The sequence below is a fragment of the Schistocerca nitens genome, chromosome 7, assembly GCF_023898315.1.
Source record: "Schistocerca nitens isolate TAMUIC-IGC-003100 chromosome 7, iqSchNite1.1, whole genome shotgun sequence".
Taxonomy (NCBI): Eukaryota; Metazoa; Arthropoda; class Insecta; order Orthoptera; family Acrididae; genus Schistocerca; species Schistocerca nitens.
The window spans coordinates 440,732,922-440,752,059 of NC_064620.1; positions in this window are offsets into that span (position 1 = coordinate 440,732,922).

Below are 19,138 nucleotides of genomic sequence, written 5' to 3' on the forward strand. Positions count from 1 at the left end.
AAATAACCAGTCAGGGGTCTGCACGGGCAGAGTGTGTTAGCGTGGTCTATTGAATGGAGACGAAGGCATTCTATCATTCAGCGATACCATGTTTTGTGGAGACGCCTTTCTTTTTTGTGTTCCTCGACACTTATCAAAGCTGGCATATAGGCGACGTGTATTTGAAATGAGGTAGCATTCACATGACCATTCTCATTCTTCAGATTACGAGGATTACCGTGAGACGATGGCGTGCTTGTGCTGCTTGGCATAATATTTTGTCTGCAATGCTTTCGCGTTATAGATGTGTTTTTATTCGTGTTCAGACTTAGCTTCTGTTGTTCAGAGAGATGGGTTCCATGCTACCGAGCTAGCGGTATAGATCGGTATTTCAGTTGTCAAACTATGAGATTAAAATGTTAGTGTTGTATTTCTACAATCATATTTTTTATAATCTGACGCAAATGTTACCTAACTATGTATGAAATTGAAAATGCAGTTCTTAATCTTCTTTAACTTCTGTGAAATCTTGTGATTCAACATGTGTGTGTGTGTGTGTGTGTGTTTGTATGCTCCATCTCTCTTCCTAAACCAGTGGATCGGTTTCAAACAGATTTGGTACACGTATCAATTATTGTCAGGCAATCACTGCTGGAGTGAGAAGCGATCTATCTATCATAGTTCAGGAGACACGATGTCACAAACAATGAGACGCGTGAAAAATTGCCGCAACATGCATGGCGTTTAAATGTATTACTTCTTTGCTACTAACTCTATTCGCAACATACAACTTATTTCGCAGACATTATCCACATATACCGCTAAAACAAACACATTATTGTATGACGCATAGTTCAAGAGACATGACGTCATGAACACTGAGATGCCTGAAAAAAAAAAAAAAAGAAAGGTCACGTCATGCATGAAGTTTAATACTGTACATTTGAAGGGGAGTATTGAGAAACCTCGCATGTCCAAAAAACTAAACTTTTCAGGAGATAAAAAAAACATTCCAGCACTTAAAGTTATCCTGAAATTCCATTTTACTTCTTACTTTTGTTAAAAGCCGATGCGCTGTAGGCAATCTTGATACATTTTCGTGACATTAATTTAAAATTTATGCAATGGGCATGCAGGCATTCTCAATATTTTATGATAAATAAGTATCAGTCATTATTTAATTCACACTTTATTGCTAATATGAACAAAATCAAACAAATTATGCCTATTTTCCATTCTCTTTCGCATTGTACGCCATGCACAGTTAATTCTTTCACACGTGTTGTCCAATTGTACGAGTATATGTCAGAGTAGAAGTCTGGACGATTTCTTCATTTGGTAGAAATCGCTTTAGGTCATACATTTTCTTCTCATTTAGACGGGTCATTGCAAAAATCATGACAACTATTTTTTGTCTCGAAATGGCATCGAATTAAAAAAATTTTAAATATGCAAGTGGAGGGTTAGTTCATATGTAAACATTACACGTAGGAAGATGGATGAACACACACATCGCCATAAAGATTTGTAGCACGGGAAAAAAGACGAAACAAGTTTTGTCGTTTCAAATGCTTTCTCCTATCAATTGCAAAAGTACGAAATAGTATAGGGCGGAAGGCAGACCTGTGACATCTTACAGGACTCCCTCCAAATATTCTCCCAACGAATTCATCACGCACTGCCAACGATGAGTAAGACACCGAGCCGGCCGGAGTGGCCGTGCGGTTCTAGGCGCTACAGTCTGGAGCCGAGCGACCGCTTCGGTCGCAGGTTCGAATCCTGCCTCGGGCAGGGATGTACGTGATGTCCTTAGGTTAATTAGGTTTAATTAGTTCTAAGTTCTCGGCGACTGATGACCTCAGAAGTTAAGTCGCATAGTGCTCAGAGCCATTTGAACCATTTGAAGACACCGAATATCCGAGATCTCAAAGTGAGTGAATCGCCGGATCTCAGGTGTCACTGCCGTGGCAAGCTCTTCACATGTTCGAAAGCATGTTCCACACAATGGCCGTTTCAGTTTTGGTATGACGTGGATTTTTGGGGAGACTCCTGACGTCATGGAATGTGCGGAGTTTGTAATGCACTACTGTGTACTATTGTAAATGACAGTAAAACACGTTTGCTACAATAAACTTTGTTCGTCTTTTTCTCGTGTTGTATTTTTATGGCGGTGTGCTTGTGTGTGTGTGTGTGTGTTAGTGTGTGTGTGTGTGCCCATCCACCTCCCAACGTGTAATGTTTACATATGAACTAACCTTCCATAAGTATATTTCAGTTTTCTTTTAATTCGTTACGATTTTCGAGACAAAAAATAGTGGTCATGACTTTTGCAATGACTCTCGTGTAAGCAAATAATCACGATAAACCTGACTTAAAGGACTTGGTTGGATTAGAGATGGATCCACCAGCTGGAATGTGTGCTCTTCTGCTCCATCAATGAATGGCCTTATTTTAACAACGCCAACACGTTCATGAGAACAGCAGGGCTGCACGAAATGTGTTACATGAAAGTACTGTTTGTTATTTCTTTGTATAGCATTCTTTTAGTAGAAATTTGGCCACCATTCCTTAATATTTAGCATCTCTTCTGCGTTTTGTATTATCACTTCAAAATTCATCTTTTTGTTGGACTCTATTAATAACTATGCATATTTTTTCAGTAAATATATCCCATCCATATTTCGAATCTTTTATTTTACCATGCCGAGATCTCTGTCACATGGAAGGTGGTAGTGACGCCTCACTGGAAAGTAATGGGTGATGAACTGAAATCTTCCCTGCACCACAAGCATTAAGCAACATCTCACCTTAGAATGGTCTCTTTTTTTTTCTTTCTTTCTTTTTGGCCTCCACAAGACTTGCAGAGCGAGTGAAAATGTTTAGCATGTTGTCCAACTTTTTCGTATATGTAATCAATAAGAAAGGAACAGACTTCATCAGGGATTGTTCATGCTATTACTTCATGATAGAGGTATAACCTGGTTCTACCTTTTCATAAGTCACTCACACTGAAGACATTTACTGAGAGCTGACGCAAGTAAAACATGTCTGTGTTGGTATCTGAGACAACTGCAGGCTCTGCATAAAACCAAACGAGAGGTTTGCAATGGTAGGCTCTCTTTCAGTTTTCTCTTTAAATACATGTAATTTCCCGAAGAATTTATTAGCATGTCTCTTGTGCACTATTAACTCTGATGTTGCTGCCCTTTTAGCAGCATCATTCAAAGCTGGACTTTCGATTTTTACACCAGGCTCTTCACATGTGCAATATGTGTCCACTTATGGTTGTCTAAATATTAAATTAGAGTGGTAATGGAAAATTTTCCAATAAAATTGATTGTCAGCAGTGCTAGTTACTTAACATTTTGAACAAGCCTATATGTTTTGTACATGTGGGGTTTCTATACGGTTTAGGTGATACAGTGACTGCATAACAACACAGAAAATTCCAGAGTACATGGGGTTCCTCTAGATCATGATCGTCATATATGTTTAGAGTACGAAATCATAGCTAACTCAAGTTATGTCAAAAAATGGACATGTGGGATATTATCTTTCAATTATTCTTTACTGCTAAGACACTCCTCCAGTCCAATCAACTTCAGGAAGTCCCTGACACCTGGCAGCACTTTTGACAGCTTTCAACTGCGAAACGCAAATGGCTGTAGGCAAAAACAACAGCTGCCTATAGAGAGAGGTACAAAGAAGAGTTTGCATAGAGACCTTTATAAAATCGCGTTGTAGACACGCGAAACAGCTGTACTTATACATCTATACATTATGCATGTTTCTTTGTACGACTGTTCCATAATTGCAAAGGTGTTTTCACGAATACATGAAAATGAAATTTTATCGATATTTAACACTACAAATACAGTTCATTTTCTGTTTCCGTTTCTAACAGAAAATTGACAAAATGAATAGTGCCAGTTTTGTCATCTAGCATGAGATAAAATTGTTAGTGAATAGCACAATAAAGAATTTTTATCACTAAAATTCAACTAATTACCACTAAAAACAAGATGGTGGATATATTTGTCTACATCGGCTGATGACATGGTGTGCCAAAGAACATGATGTTTGTACAGACGAGTTACGCTTCCGCAGTCACAATGATACTTCTACATAGTAGAAATAATTTTATACAGTTAGACATTTAATAATTTATGTCTGAAAGGTGAAGAAATTTCTCTCTGTGAGTTAATTGTTTCTGGCTTTTCAGTTATAAGAGTTGTATGAAATTTTGGATGTACTTTTGGCTTTTTAATTGTAGTTGATCCTTCTGTACACCTATATCTACATGGATACTCTGCAAATCATATTTAAGTATCAGGCGGAGGGTTCATAGAAATACCTTCATAATAATTCTCTTTTATTTCAATCTCTTACAGCGCGCGGAAAAAAACGAGCTCCTACATTTTTCTGTGCGAGCTCTGATTTCCCTTATTTAGTGTGATGATCGTTTCTCTCTATGTAGGTTGGCGCCAACAAAATACTTCCGCATTTGGAGGAGAAAGTAGGTGAATGAAATTTCGTGAGAAGATCCCGCCCCTAGGAAAAACGCCTTTGTTTTAATGATGTCTACCCCAAATCCTGTATCATTTCAGTGACGCTCTGTCTCCTATTTCGCTATAATACAAAGCGTGCTGCCCTTCTTTGAACTCTGTCAATCCTATCTGGTAAGTATTCCACACCGCGCAGCAGTATTCTAAAAAAGGACGGACAAGCATAATGTAAGCAGTCTGTTTAGTAGATCTGTTACATTTTCTAAGTGTCTTGTCAATAAAATGCAGTCTTTAGTTAGCCTTCCCCACAACATTTTCTACGTGCTCCTTCCGATTTAAGTTGTTCGTAATTGTAATCCCTAGGTATGTAGTTCAATTTATGGGCTTTGGATTTGACTGATCTATCGTGTAACGGAAGTCTAACGGATTCCTTTCAGCACGCATATGGATGACCTCACACTTTTCGTCATTTAGGGTCAACTGCCAATTTTCTCATCCTACAGATACCTTTTCTAAATCGTTTTGCAATTTGTTTTGATATTCTGATGACTTTACTTGTCGATAAACGACAACATCATCTGTAAAAACCCCAAGACGCCTGCTCAGATTGTCTCCTAAATCGTTTATATAGATAAGGAACGGCAAAAGGGCCTAAAAAACTACCTTGGGAAATGCCAGAAATCACTTCTGTTTTACTCGATGACTTTCCGTCAGTTACTACGAACTATGACCTCTCTGACAGGAAATGACGAATCCAGTCACATAAATGAGACGACATTCCATAAGCACGCAATTTAACTACAGGCCATCTGTGTGGTACATTGTCAAAAACCTTCTGGAAATCTAGAAATACGGAATCAGTTTGAAATCCCTCGTCAATAGCACTTAACAATTCGTGTGAATAACGAGCTAGCTATGTAGTCAGGTTTGTTATGTGGCTGTATATTTTTTAATTCCTCTAACAAATTCATCGGTACTCCTTTTTCGGGAAAATGTAATATTTCTAAGTTTCCTTTGATGTTTATGTCTGCGTTTCCGTGTTGGACCATGGGAGTAGCGAAAGTTTTGAGATTCACGTCTGTCTAAAGAAAAGGCTATTTTTTTGAGCTGGGGGTTTCTTGACATTTATGTGTACGAATAACAGGAAATGACAGCTGAAGATGACACATTTTGCACACATAATAATAGATTTAAAACATTTATTCAAAGTGCAACCAAAACAGTACAGTAGGGTATCGGTACGTCAAAGTATTCATACAACTCCAATTTTTTCTCCCGTTATGTATTTCTCTTTATACCTGTAGCAAGTGTAGTAATTCTCGAATACTGTTATGAATAAACAAATGGTGAAAACGCAACACATATATGTAATACTAGATGTTTCGAACAAGCAAACAGCGCCATCCCGAAATACATGACACTTGCTGTTTAATGTTGAAAACATGGACAGAACTCAGTGCTCTAAAGATATTTCTGCTCTATGTTTCAAACCTAAGTTATTAAATACCTAACTGTATAAAATTATCTGTACTATGTAGAAGTATCTTTGAAGTAACTCCGGAAGTGTAACATATCTGTACACATATCAAATTCTTTGGCACATGTCAGCAGCTGATTTAACAAATGTTTCCGCCATCCTATTTTTAGTTAAGTTCATGGACCAGTACGGATTGTAAAAGAAAACGAAATCTCTGTCTCATAATATGTAAAGGAATGCTTTTCAGAAAGTAAGCACTATGAATAGTTCATATGTACGTGTTAGTCTATGTAATCACAAAACCTTTGTTAAATTTTAGGACGCAAATGTAAAATGAAAATCTTTTTAAACCATGCACCACAAAAACTTTGTTATATTGACCTTAGTCGTCTTACTTCATTACATTTCTCTCTATGTTAATATTAAAATTACAATGAATGAAAGTTTTTCTTTTGCAGAGGCCACAACGCTCTTTTGCAATAGTCTGTGATACGTTATTCTGTTTGCACGCTGTCGCGCAATGTCTCATTGCGTAAGGTTAAATGCTCTCACGTTTCCAACAAAATTCACAGTTTCCTTGCACACAGAGTAAAGCATGAAATTACAGATATTGAAAAATGGATGAAAGAAAAATGGACAGCACACTGAATTCATGACACCCCTGTATATAATATTGCTTAAAGTATCATGGCGTGTCTAGACTTTTGTTTTGTTCTGATTTTCATATATCGCAGATTTGTATATCACGCAAACCATCCTAGGATTTATTAGTCAAAGGAAAGCCAAAATGCACTCATCAGACATATTTTGAATTTATTTCACGCCTTTGTAGGTGAGAAGGTATCTATGTTGTTTCCATGTTACGTTCGACGTCACTGTTATATTTCATGTTATTTTGAAGACAGAAGTAAGACTTTCAGTATGAGGTCCACAACCTCATTGCACGTGGTTTGTCTACAAGAGAGGTCACACATATTCTCACAAATCGTGTTAAGAAACTTCGAGAAGTAATCGTGATCTTGAAGTCATTCCATTATTCATCCATGCCCCTATTTCTTCCCATTGTGCAGTAAAAGCGTCTCCAACTATTTAATATGTTTACAAAAACGTAGTCAGGCGGCATAAACCATTATTTCTTGGTGAAATTATATATATATATATATATATATAAATATATAAATAAATATATATATATATATATATATATATATACAACCGGTAATATTCGAAAAATACGTCGTAAGATAAAAAAAATTCATCACAAAGCACAAGACTAATATTTCTGACAGACACGATGTTGCTCCAGTGACAAATTGGCATACTTGAAATCCCTCTTTTTCGACCAAGGTTTGCATCATATTTACATTGTTTGTAAGGAACTGCAGGGACTGGACATTATATCACATATTTTACGAGCTGGAATACCCCCTGGCTAAATTTTAGGTATCTGGGATCTGCTTAAAAAGACTGAGTTATGAAACAGCCAACAAGGCCACTTGATGAGGGAAAGGGGAATAATTTAAAAATTTGAAGTAAATCGTTGGCGACTATAGCGTTCTACGTCATTGAACTCTGCTGCGGATATGAAGCAGTAAGTGTTAAAAAAAATTACATTGTGTAAAGAAAACTTATATTAAACTGACACGTTCCACATCAGTACGAAATGCCATATTCATGATTTCTGGGACAAGTATTAACTTAATTTAATGTAACGTAACGTCTTGTGCATAGTCATACACTGTCAACGTCATGCAGTAAGATTTCCATTTGTTAAAAACGATCAAGTCAGTAGGAAAGTATAGTACATAATTTTTTATATGAAGGTGTCATAGTACACTGAGACTAAAGTACTTTTCATTTGCTGTGAAATTAAAGATTAAAGACAACAGTACTAGCACGTCCTAACACGAATCAGTTAACACGTCTATGTGCATTTCTAGCAAATTCTTAAGTACTATAAATATGAACCATAATTTCATAAGCACCTGTTGCTGTTTAATGTGGCTGTAACCTGCACTATTGTAATTGTGATACTTCTTTCAGTGTTGTGTTGGCTCTTGATATAACTCTCCCAATCTGCGTTGCATTATGACTACGCTTTCAAACTGTTGAGCTAAAACATGCGTCTGTTTTTAAGACCTAGTAACAAAATGCAAACAGGTTTGACGTTCTTTCTGAATTTATGTGAGGGTCACTACTTTGTATCAACAGAACCTAGTGGCAAATTATATTATTATATCCATATTTCCTGCATTTACAGTGTTTAACAACGCATGTGGAAGTCGACTAAAATGTTTATATCACATCTATAGTCGAAAATAATGTTACTAACAAATTCATTGTTTGCCGCATATGCTGGAGAGTGTGACATTAATACTTCCGTGAAACTTCATATCCGACCGGGAAATATCACTAAAAAGCTTAAAAGTCAATGAAATATTAATTAAAGCAGAAATATGATTTTTTTATTATAGGTGGAAAATCTTTTATGTGGGTCACAATGTGCCAAATTTTTCATCGCTTCTCATACACAGGGCAAAATCAGAAAAAATTCAGTCATTTCTTTCGGTGAGCATTAAACCGTAATTTATAATACTTAAGGATTATCTTAACAATTAAATAGTTGCCTGTTAATAATACCAACCTGTTCAGATTCACATCCTATCATTTCTACTCGCACTTCTGTTAATATGCAAATATTCTGTCGGGCATAGTTCCTGATTCCCTATAAGAAAGTGAAAAGAAAACTGCGTGCACCTCAAGATCTCAGCAAAAAGTGAACCACCCGTGGTAACAATAGTCTTTTGAGATACAGTGCATCCAGAAAATGTATAAAAGCAACAAAATAAACCTTCGTTCTTATTAATAACCCTGTATAGTTAGTGATATTCGTTCGATATCAACAACTCAAGTTCCACGAAACGTACCTTAACAGGATGAGCCAGAACGTGAGCTTTAAAACGCTTCAGCTTCCGGTAATATTAGGGTACAGTATGACTGTCAATAAAGAACAAGGGAAAACGTCATTGTCGCTGAGTCATCCTAAGAGAATCGTGTTTTTCCCACCAACAACTATACGCAGAGTGTTAGAGTCTTGGACAACCACGAAATTTCTTCGTCTTTGTAATCTGTAAGAATGTATGTGAGATAAGTTAGATTCTGTACATATGAGATGATTAATTTCAATTTTGTACAGTTCAGAAAAAATGGAAAAAAGACCAAGCAAAGCGGGTGATTTATAGCTAGTATAGAATACACAATGTGGAAATCAGAGTCTCCTGTAGAAAATAAAAACGTCATGTATTGCTTATATTTTCCTGTATAAAAGTGAAGAAGCTTCAAAGAAATTCAATTTGCATAGCGTATTATAATAGTTTTTGTATTCTGGTATTTTCCTTCTTTTTTTACTGAAGGTAGAGATAATGAACTGCTCCTATTACAAATAAACTTCTGTCAATTCCACACCAAGAGATAGCAAATTACATCATATAAAGAAAGAGAATGATTTTCCAGAATAATCATGATGATTTACTGACCTGGCATTGTAACTTTCGACAACATAGTTATGTAATATTGAAAGAATTTTTCACAGGACAGTGAGCGTTATGCTAACACGTCGTTTAAGAATCATGAAAGAAAGATATACATGCGGAAGAGACTTGGGAACATGGGAATATACTGTGCAAAGACGAAGATTCTGAAATAAGAATCTAAATGGCAGAATATTTCCAAGAGGACAAATAGGCTCTGACGAGAATTTGGTAGTTACGAGGAGCACATTAAAGCTAAACGAATCTGAGGAAGGCAGGAAATTGAGAAGATGGGACTGCGATAAACGGAAACAACCGGAGGTTAATTTTTGAGATGATATAATGCAGGCAACAGCCTAACGATTAGGTGAATAGACACCAGACAATAAATTTAACTCATGAAAGAAAAAAATACATAAAAATGCAACAACCGAAGCCGTTAATAGTTAAGCCAGTGATAAGCCAAAAGGTAAAATTGATGTGTAAACGGACTATTGAGGAAAGAAATTTGAAGACAACGTTATGGAAAGGGAAAAGGATGTGAGTGATGATGATATAGTGGAAGTGATACTGCGAGAAGAATCAGACAGAACACTGAAAAAGTAAGTCGAAAAGAGTCACCTAGTATATAACTAGCATGGTTATTAAAGTTCTTGGAGAACTAACCATGACATAACTGCTCAATTTGGTGTGCAGATTACGTGAGGCGCGAGAAACGACCTCAGACTTCAAGGACAATGTAATAAACCCAGTACCAAAGAAGGCAGTTGTGAGTATGAACGAACCATCATTTTGATAACCCATGCTTGCAAAATATTAAAACGCATTATCTACAGAAGAATGAAAAAGTGGTGAAAGCTCACTTCTGGAAAGACCAGTTTAGGTTACGAAGAAATGTGGGAACTTGCGACTTGATTAGAGCATAGACTGATAAAAGATTGAAGAAAAGCAATTAAAGTTTACCTGTAACGAATCAGGTTGCATATTTATATTTCACAACAAATCTTTTGAGAGTGTTAAGTGATACAATTTTTGAAATTCCAAAGGGATAAAATATTTGGTGCTAGAAATTTCCAGAAAGTGTACGAAAACCAGCCTGCAGTTATGACTCGAGCACGAAAGGGACACAGTAAATTGAGAAGGGAGTGAGGGGGGTTATAGCCCGTCCACCTTGGTATACAATCTGAGCATAGAGTAAGCAGTAGATGAACCAAAAAGAAGTTTGATAGAGGAATTAAAGTTAAGGAGGAGGAGGATATTGGTGTTTAACGGCCCGTCGACAACGAGGTCATTAGAGACGGAGCACAAGCTCGGATTAGGGAAGGATGGGGAAGGAAGTCGGCCGTGCCTTTTCAAAGGAACCATCCCAGCATTTGCCTGGAGTGATCTAGGGAAATCACGGAAAACCTTAACCAGGATGGCCGGACGCGGGATTGAACCGTCGTGCTCCCGAATGCGAGTCCAGTGTGCTAACCACTGTGCCACCTCGCTCGGTTAAAGTTAAGGAAGAAGAAACAAAAACTCGAAGGTTTGCTGGAGAAGAAACAAAAACTGTAAGGTTTGGTAATGACATCGAATATCTGACAGAGACGTCCAAGAACTTGTAAGATCGGTTTCAAGGAATAGATAGCGTCAGAAACGGGGAAGAGCACCAGAAAAAGTAAAGTAACAAACTAAAAATTTAAAAAATCCTGACACAAAAACCTCATAAAACTAAAAAGTACGTATTGCCCTTTTATGGTTAATATACGAAATAATATTCTGTCCAAGCGTAGTCGTGTCGGGGGTCCACTAAGTAAATTAAAAAAACAAAAAAAAAACATGTTACCAGTAGCTATCCTTTCTAGTACAGCATACTTTCATTTTTACTGTGTACAAGCCTCTTGAGTTTGTTTTCATTTTTTCCAGGCCTGCTCGTACCGCATCCATACTTCAAAATAGCTAGTGAAGTTGTAGTTACTTGTTATATAAAATACGAAAACCAATCCGACCTTAGTTAACCAAACATTGTTAACCTATTCATTTTTTATCATATTTTTAGATAATTACGCATGAACTTAGTTTCACGCATTCATCTGCCTTACGATATCTATATCCTGCAGTGGTTTAGTGATAGGGAACAAACTCAGGCTTTATTAAACAGCGAGAGAGAGTCGCGGTGCGCAGGGCGTGAGGTGACCATGTGCGGCGACCAGAATGGGCAGTCGCGTGAGAGCAGGCGTCGCTGACGGTCGTGTCTGTATTGCGAATGCTTAGGAGTAAATTAATTAAGACATAGACTCAACGATTAGATACTGTTGTTCTTATTCATAACTACGTTGCCTAGGTAGCTCACTTATATTTAAATGTTATACGTTATAATTTTAATATTATGAATATCACACAGCTACACTGCTCTTTAAATGGTTTTTATATTATAAATAACTTACTATTAGCTCATTTCGACATAATGTCACCATCAGGTTTTCTTACATGTAATACTGTTGCTGCCATGTCCTATACTCTTATAAGTATTAGTTTCCCGCTAGATGTTGGAGACATATATGTGACTAGTCGGTTTTTATGTGTGCTGTTTTTCTCTTGACAGCTTGGATGACAGTGCATAAAAAGAAAGAAAAATGGCATACATAAAAAGCGAGTAAAGTTAGATATACGTCCCCAACGTATGTTTAAGGAGAAAGAAATAATTGTAAAAAAAAAAAGTAGGACTCGGTAACAACGATAATTCATGTAAGAGCACCTGATAATGGCAAGATGCCGCAATGGGTTCATCGTCAATGATTTATGATTTAGAAAATAAAAATCATTTAAAGTGCAGTGTAGCTGGTTGATATTCATAATCAGGAAGTCATTAGAGGACATATTTTGCCCTGCGGGCCCCAAAGAACGGAAGTTATCATTTTTAGATGTATCCTGTTTTTATTTTATTTATTTACACGACGACGATTGGATTAAAATATTACTACTTATATTAAAGGAGCAATACATACTATTTTATTGCTTTTTAGATTTTTTTCGTAGCTTCTTTTTAAATTTTTAATTTACGTTTCTTTCATGCTTCTCAAAGTTTGTGTTTTACTGGTAGACAGGACACTATCGACACTGTATCCCCACATTCACACGAATACTGTCCGTGACGAAAGAAGAATTTGTGATGCAGGATATTTTTCACTTAAGAGATTTTTTAAATCTCACCTATATTAACTATGTTTTAGTATATGTTTAGGCAAGTTAGGTAACAAAATAAGTAGGCCGATAAATTGGAAGAAAGTGCGCTGCCATTGCTCTCTCTTGCAATAGTCTGCGTCAACTAATAGAGCAAAATCGTTTGATTTAGTACAAAAAATTCTGAAAGAGCATACGTTTACCTTTTACAGTAGGGTCAGAATCACACTTTTGCTGCTTTTTAGGTACTAAAACGGGTGCACTTCTAAAGTAAAAATCATCATCGTTGGTCAACCATAAAAGATAAAATACATTCTCGTGGACTTCTATTTACATGGTTTTGAGCTCTACAATCTGATACTCGATAACCTGACGTAGCTCTTATGTATTACGTATCGTATATCAAGAGAGCACGCTGGCGGAAAACATTTTTACTTAGTTTAGCTGATGAATCTTAAACGCTGAAGAGATTTTCTTGGAACATAGCTAAGAACCATCCCGATTAAACCAGAATATAAATAAAAAAATCTGTTTTAAAATTGGACATTTATTTTGGGAGCTACGATGGAAATGGAAATGACCATATGGCATTGTTGGCCTGGAGGTCCCATGCGATGCCACAGCCAGATACACAGATAAACACGTTGAACTTATAACATCCCTCAGTTTGCGTCAGGGGTTAAGAAGGAGATAAAATGCAGACTGTCAATATCAAGAAATCAGTTCTGGAAAAGAGAAGTTTCTTACCGTTGATTATACATCATAACAATTCTGTGCTCCCATTGCTCAAATGTAGTGTCAAACAAAGGAGTGAAGTTATTTGATACATGGGTGTGATTCATATGACTGGTGTTAGCACTATAAATGATCTAAATTCTCAATGCAGTTTGTGGGAGAGGAAGGTATACAACCAAAGTCAGTAAGAGATAACTTTCCGTTAGCTGCTAATCGTCTCACGTCTTTGCAGACGTCTCTAACCTCTTGAGCCCGAGCTCATTCAATAGAAAGAACACTTTTAGCATTACCCAACGCTATAAAAACTAACGATTTGAAAAAGTAATATCTCAATGAACATATAATTGAATCAGAAACACAGTCATAAAAGTTTGGCGACCAAAGTACAAGCTGAGACATTACGAAGAGTTTAAAAGACATTTATGAAAATATTAGTCTGGACTATAGCCTTCATGGTAGTGAAACGCAGATGATATGCAGTAGAGACAAGAGGAGAACAGAAGGTTTTGGGTGCGGTGTTACAGAAGAATGCTGATGACTGGATGGACCACGGAGTAAGCGATGAAGCTGCATCGATTTCTGGCGAAAAGAGCTTCGTGGCACTAAATGGCTAAATGAAGGGATAGACTGAGACGTCAAGAAGTAGTTAATTTGGTAATGAGGAGAGCTGTGGGAAGTAAACACTGCAGAAGGAGACCAAGACTTGTTTACCGAAGCAGGATCAAGTAACGCAAGTTTCAGTAGTTACGCAGAGACGAAGAAATTCGCGCAGTGTAGACTAGGTGGAGAGCAGTACCAGCGTTCGGATTGAAGACAGCAACAAAACCCCTGTTATCCTGATTTTACCAAAAATCAAAACTGGAGAGACTAGTGGAGGTGTCAAAGGAAAACAGCGGGCGGAAGATAGGGCCGATCAATGGTCCGTCCATTATACACTCCAGTAAGTTTTAATGTGGCGCTTGACGCGTTTTCTCCGGTATTTGAATAAAGAAGCAAAATTTGTAAAAACCAACTTGTTAAAAGAACTTAATTCCATTCTCATTGGGCAATGGAGGAACGGTCGTTGTTGATGGTGCCATGTGTTCTCTCTGCTGCATCAATACGCATTTAAAAAGACTGCCAGTCGTAATAATTTTGCACCTCCAACAGTTTGGTGGGGCCTGTATCTGACAGACGTGAGAACAGGAGATTCACAATTCGTAGACGTAATTTCCGCTGGCTCAAAATAACCGCAAGAGACTATTAAATGATTGGCAAATAATCTTAGGGACGAGATTTGCTTGAAGCAGAACAAAATCAGTTGCTCAACGAGAATTACATTCGGTCATTGCGTCTCTTCGCTGTGATCTGTTGAGCTCGCAGTTCCAGCCAAATCTCAAAGAAATACCACAAAAATAACATTCTTGTAACCTTAATAATCGCGGGGAGAACTTTTATTTATAAATCATAACAAGAATGTAAGAGATTTTTAACACATTTAATTAGAAATTCCGGGGTGGCCGAGCGGTTCTAGGCGCTACAGTCTGGAACCGCGCGACCGCTACGGTCGCAGGTTCGAATCCTGCCTCGAGCGTGGATGTGTGTGATGTCCTTAGGTTAGTTAGGTTTAAGTAGTTCTAAGTTCTAGGGGACTGGTGACCTCAGAAGTTAAGTCCCATAGTGCTCAGAGCCATTTGAACCATTTTGAATTAGAAATTAATCAATTAATACTACAAAGACAGTAACAAAAAATATGTCTGCTCAGATTGATGCAGACGAGAGAAGAAGGCCAAGTTTTCTGAGGAGAACTTCGCTCCTAGCTTTTTCTAAAATGTTTGAAATCCAAAAACTGCAAATCGTTTCAGCCACAGGGGGATTTCTCTGACATCGTTGATCTGATTATGCAGTTCATTTAGTCTTTCCTGCACAATATTTCGTTTCCTTACGTTTCATTACACTTTTTATAATCAACTGGAAATATTTGTTCAATTACAAGACGCACATACGCGCAAGATAAAATACTTTCAAATAATTCACACATAAAGAGAAAAGACGTTCCTTACGTAAAACTTCACGTCTCCAGGAGCAGGAGAGAGGAAAAGATATTGTATTGATTAGAAAATTTAAAACAAATGGTGGGTGCTGTTGGGCGTAGTAAGTATGAAGAGATGTCTAGCACAGGATAGGGAGTTGAAAGATTGTATCAGACCATTCGAAAGACTCAGGTGTATGTGTGTGTATGTGTGTGCGTGTGTGTGTATATGTGTGTGTGCGTGAGAGAGAATGGCTCTGAGCACTATGGGACTTAACATCTGAGGTCATCAGTCCCCTAGAACTTAGAACTACTTAGACCTAACTAACCTAAGGACACCACACACATCCATGCCCGAGGCAGGATTCGAACCTGCGACCGTAGCAGGCGCGTGGTTCCAGACTGAAGCGCCTAGAACGCTCGGCCATCGCGGCCGCCAAATGTGCGTGAGATAGATAGAGAGAAAAAGAGAGAGAGAGAGAGAGAGAGAGGAAGGTCATAGCGTTAAACATAACAGGAAAACATACTGAAGAACTTCGTTAAAATGGTAAGTTACTTGTAAATGAGTCAACATCACTAATTTTTCCCGAATTTTCTCAACTACCAAGCGGTTAAGTAATATACTTTTATTATACAAGAAGATCGCTTAAAGTAGGAAAGTTACATAACACGTAGAATATGAAGAAGATAAAGGTTAGTTTGTTATTTCGCGGTAAACAAATAAACGAAACAAAATATTGCAGGCAGGGTGCGTCGTTAAATTTATGTAAGAGCGTGTCACGCGGCTTGGTGGCCTTTCTGATGCAAACAAAGCAATTAAATTTCTGCTAGCGTTTTAAACAGCAACATTTCACTTTGCACTTTTAATAAGCGCATTTAAATGAATGTGCAGTGCATTATCTGCGTTGTGTGCCTAGTTAGCACATTTTTATTCAGGGAGGCCGGATGTTTTTCAGCGCGCGGCTGGTATATTTGAATAAACGCTCTGCGGCTCATCGTGGCTGTGCCGTCTTCATTAAAAACTCCGGCAAGGAAACATAATGAAAGTGTTCAGGGAACAGCAGATGTGTGGAAACTTGGGCCACGGCTACGTAAAAGCACCTAAGGAGTAAAGTCTTTTATATGAGCAACCATTAACTTTTGTGTAGGGGGAACTAAGGGTATAAGCTTTCTTCCCGCCGTGAAGTAATCTTTCATGTTGTCACCTGCCCACAATGCCGCAATATCTCCTCTGAACTCGTCTTCCCTAAGAGTTGACGTGTTTTGTCGTTGGCTGTAATTTAGCAAACAAAGAAAAGCTTTAACGGAGTTAGTAGGCATCTTACTACGGAAGAAATGCCGCCGCTATAAAAGCTGGTTCGTTAAAATATATATAGTGACTGAACATTGTGTAATGTAATATTTTCATTAGGATTTAAGGGAAGATAATTTGATCTTGATAAGTAGTCGCAAATGGATTCAGATTTGTAGTTCTGGAGCGTTATACAGCACAGGAACGACAGGAAACCATAAACCACAGGGAATCCAGAATATGCAACAATAGGAGTACCTCGTCGAAAAGGCACCTGAAGATTTTGTATTGCCCAAAATCTGTCTCTGTTCACCTGGGCAGCCAAATTATTACGTCGAGAGCTGTCATCAAATCTCTCGAAGAACATTATAGAGGATGGAGCAAACAGAAGTGACCAGGACGAGTGAATACGGTTGGACGTGAAAGTATGCATGTAACCACACACCGTGACACGCACGCCACGTGTACGCCAGTCACGTGACCCACACCGGTTCATAGCATACTGCGGGCTGTGACAACGCCATGCAGCAATGCAAAGGGGACGATGGTACTCACAGTGGAGCAGCGGGTGTTCGTTATGGTATGTTATGTGACAACAAAGTTGTAGAAACGGTGTGGTCAGTTGTTTGCTGAGAAGTTTAGTCCTGTCAAAGTGACAGCAAAGAGTGCCATGCAACACTTAGTCCGAAAATGACGCCAGACAGGATCTGACACACATTCCGAAACGTAGCCGCACACCAGAAAGTATAGTTACTGTTCACCAGAAAATGCTACAGAGTCCTACGAAATCAACCCGATGCCTGTCGCAAGACACCACCATATCACATCGACCATGCGATCGAATACTCCACCCTGACCTGCACAAGCATCTCTATCGAGTATCTGTTGTTCATGCATTAAAAGCACCAGATGCCCCTCAGCGCATCCAGTTTCCTGAGTAGCTTTTCATTGAGATAACAATGAATAGTTTGGACATGGATCAGTTCTTTATGTCTGATGAAGCGTGAATCCACATATGTTCCACGAAACACCATTGCGCGATCAGAAAGTTGGGGTTTGGTGTAGCATCTGCACGCCGTATTATGAGTTCCATCTTCTTTCATCAGACGCTAACTTTCGGAAAAGACTTATAGTTACTTCCAACAGGATGGAGCAACAACCCATACAGCCAGACGACGAATATACGTGGAATATTCTCTCTTCAGCCCCTGTAGTTTCATAAAGTTCTGACAGATGGTGGCGCGCTGAAAGTAGCCTTCAAAATACACTCATGCTCATTAATGGCATCCGTCCATCCTTGAGGGATGATGGTGTAGCATGCTTGGTTCAGAGTCTGCAGCGTCTGCTGTGGCTAAAAAGTCCCACTCGAGAGTGGCAGTCCCTACTGCAGTTTGGACATGTGAAATTTGAGGGACTTCGAACAGAAGCCGCTCTGTCTCTTCGCTTTGTCCTCTTCCTGATTTGTTCCTGTGTGCGTTCGTCCTCTGAGAGAATGACGTCGTTGCGCACAGTTACTCGCCACTTGACACGGTCATCTGCAATGCTTTCCCAGCGACTTGGATTGATTCTGGTCTTGGTCAGGTCTCTCTTGCACACATCCTTGAAACGAAGATGCGGTCGTCCCACTGGCCTCACACCTTCCTGAAGTTCGCCGTACAGCAGCTGTTTCGGTATCCGCTCAGGATCCATGCGCCTGACATGTCACAACCATCTTAGACGTCGATGACTCAGAAGTGCAAAGATGCTGGTTGTGCTTGCACGATGAAAGACTTCGGTGTTGGGTACTCTATCTCTCCAAGAGATCTGAAGGATCTTCCGGAGACAGCGGAGATGGAAGCTGTTGAGTCGAGATTCATGCCTAGAAAGAGTTGTCCATGTCTCACAGCTATAGAGAAGGGTATTTATAACACAAGCGTTGTTGACTTTTAATTTAGTTTTTGTGGTAAGTAGTCCGTTGTTCCATACTCTGTTTTTCAATCTAGCCATGAAGATGATGCCTTTGCGATTCTGTTAGTAAGTTCAGTGTCCATGGACAAGTTGCTACATATTGTGGATCCCAAGTAGGTAAAGTCATCACCTATCTGGAGAGGATTGCCATCAATGCTAATGGATGGAAGGATGGTAGTGCTCTGCGCCATGATCTTAGTCTATTGAAGGCTGATGAGTAGATCAAACTTTTCACAGGCATTTGATAATTTGTTGATTATATACTGCAGCTCATCTTCTGTGTTCGCTACTAGAGCTGCGTCGTCCGCATATAACAACTCACGGATAACAACTGTATTTACTTTGGTCTTGGCCTTGAGGCGAGCAATGTTGAAAAGATTTCCATCAGACCTCGTATGTAGATACACTCCCTCCTCACAGTCTTCAAAGGCAAATCTGAGCAGAAGGGAAAAAAAATCCCAAACAATGTAGGAGCTAACACACACCCCTGTTTCACAC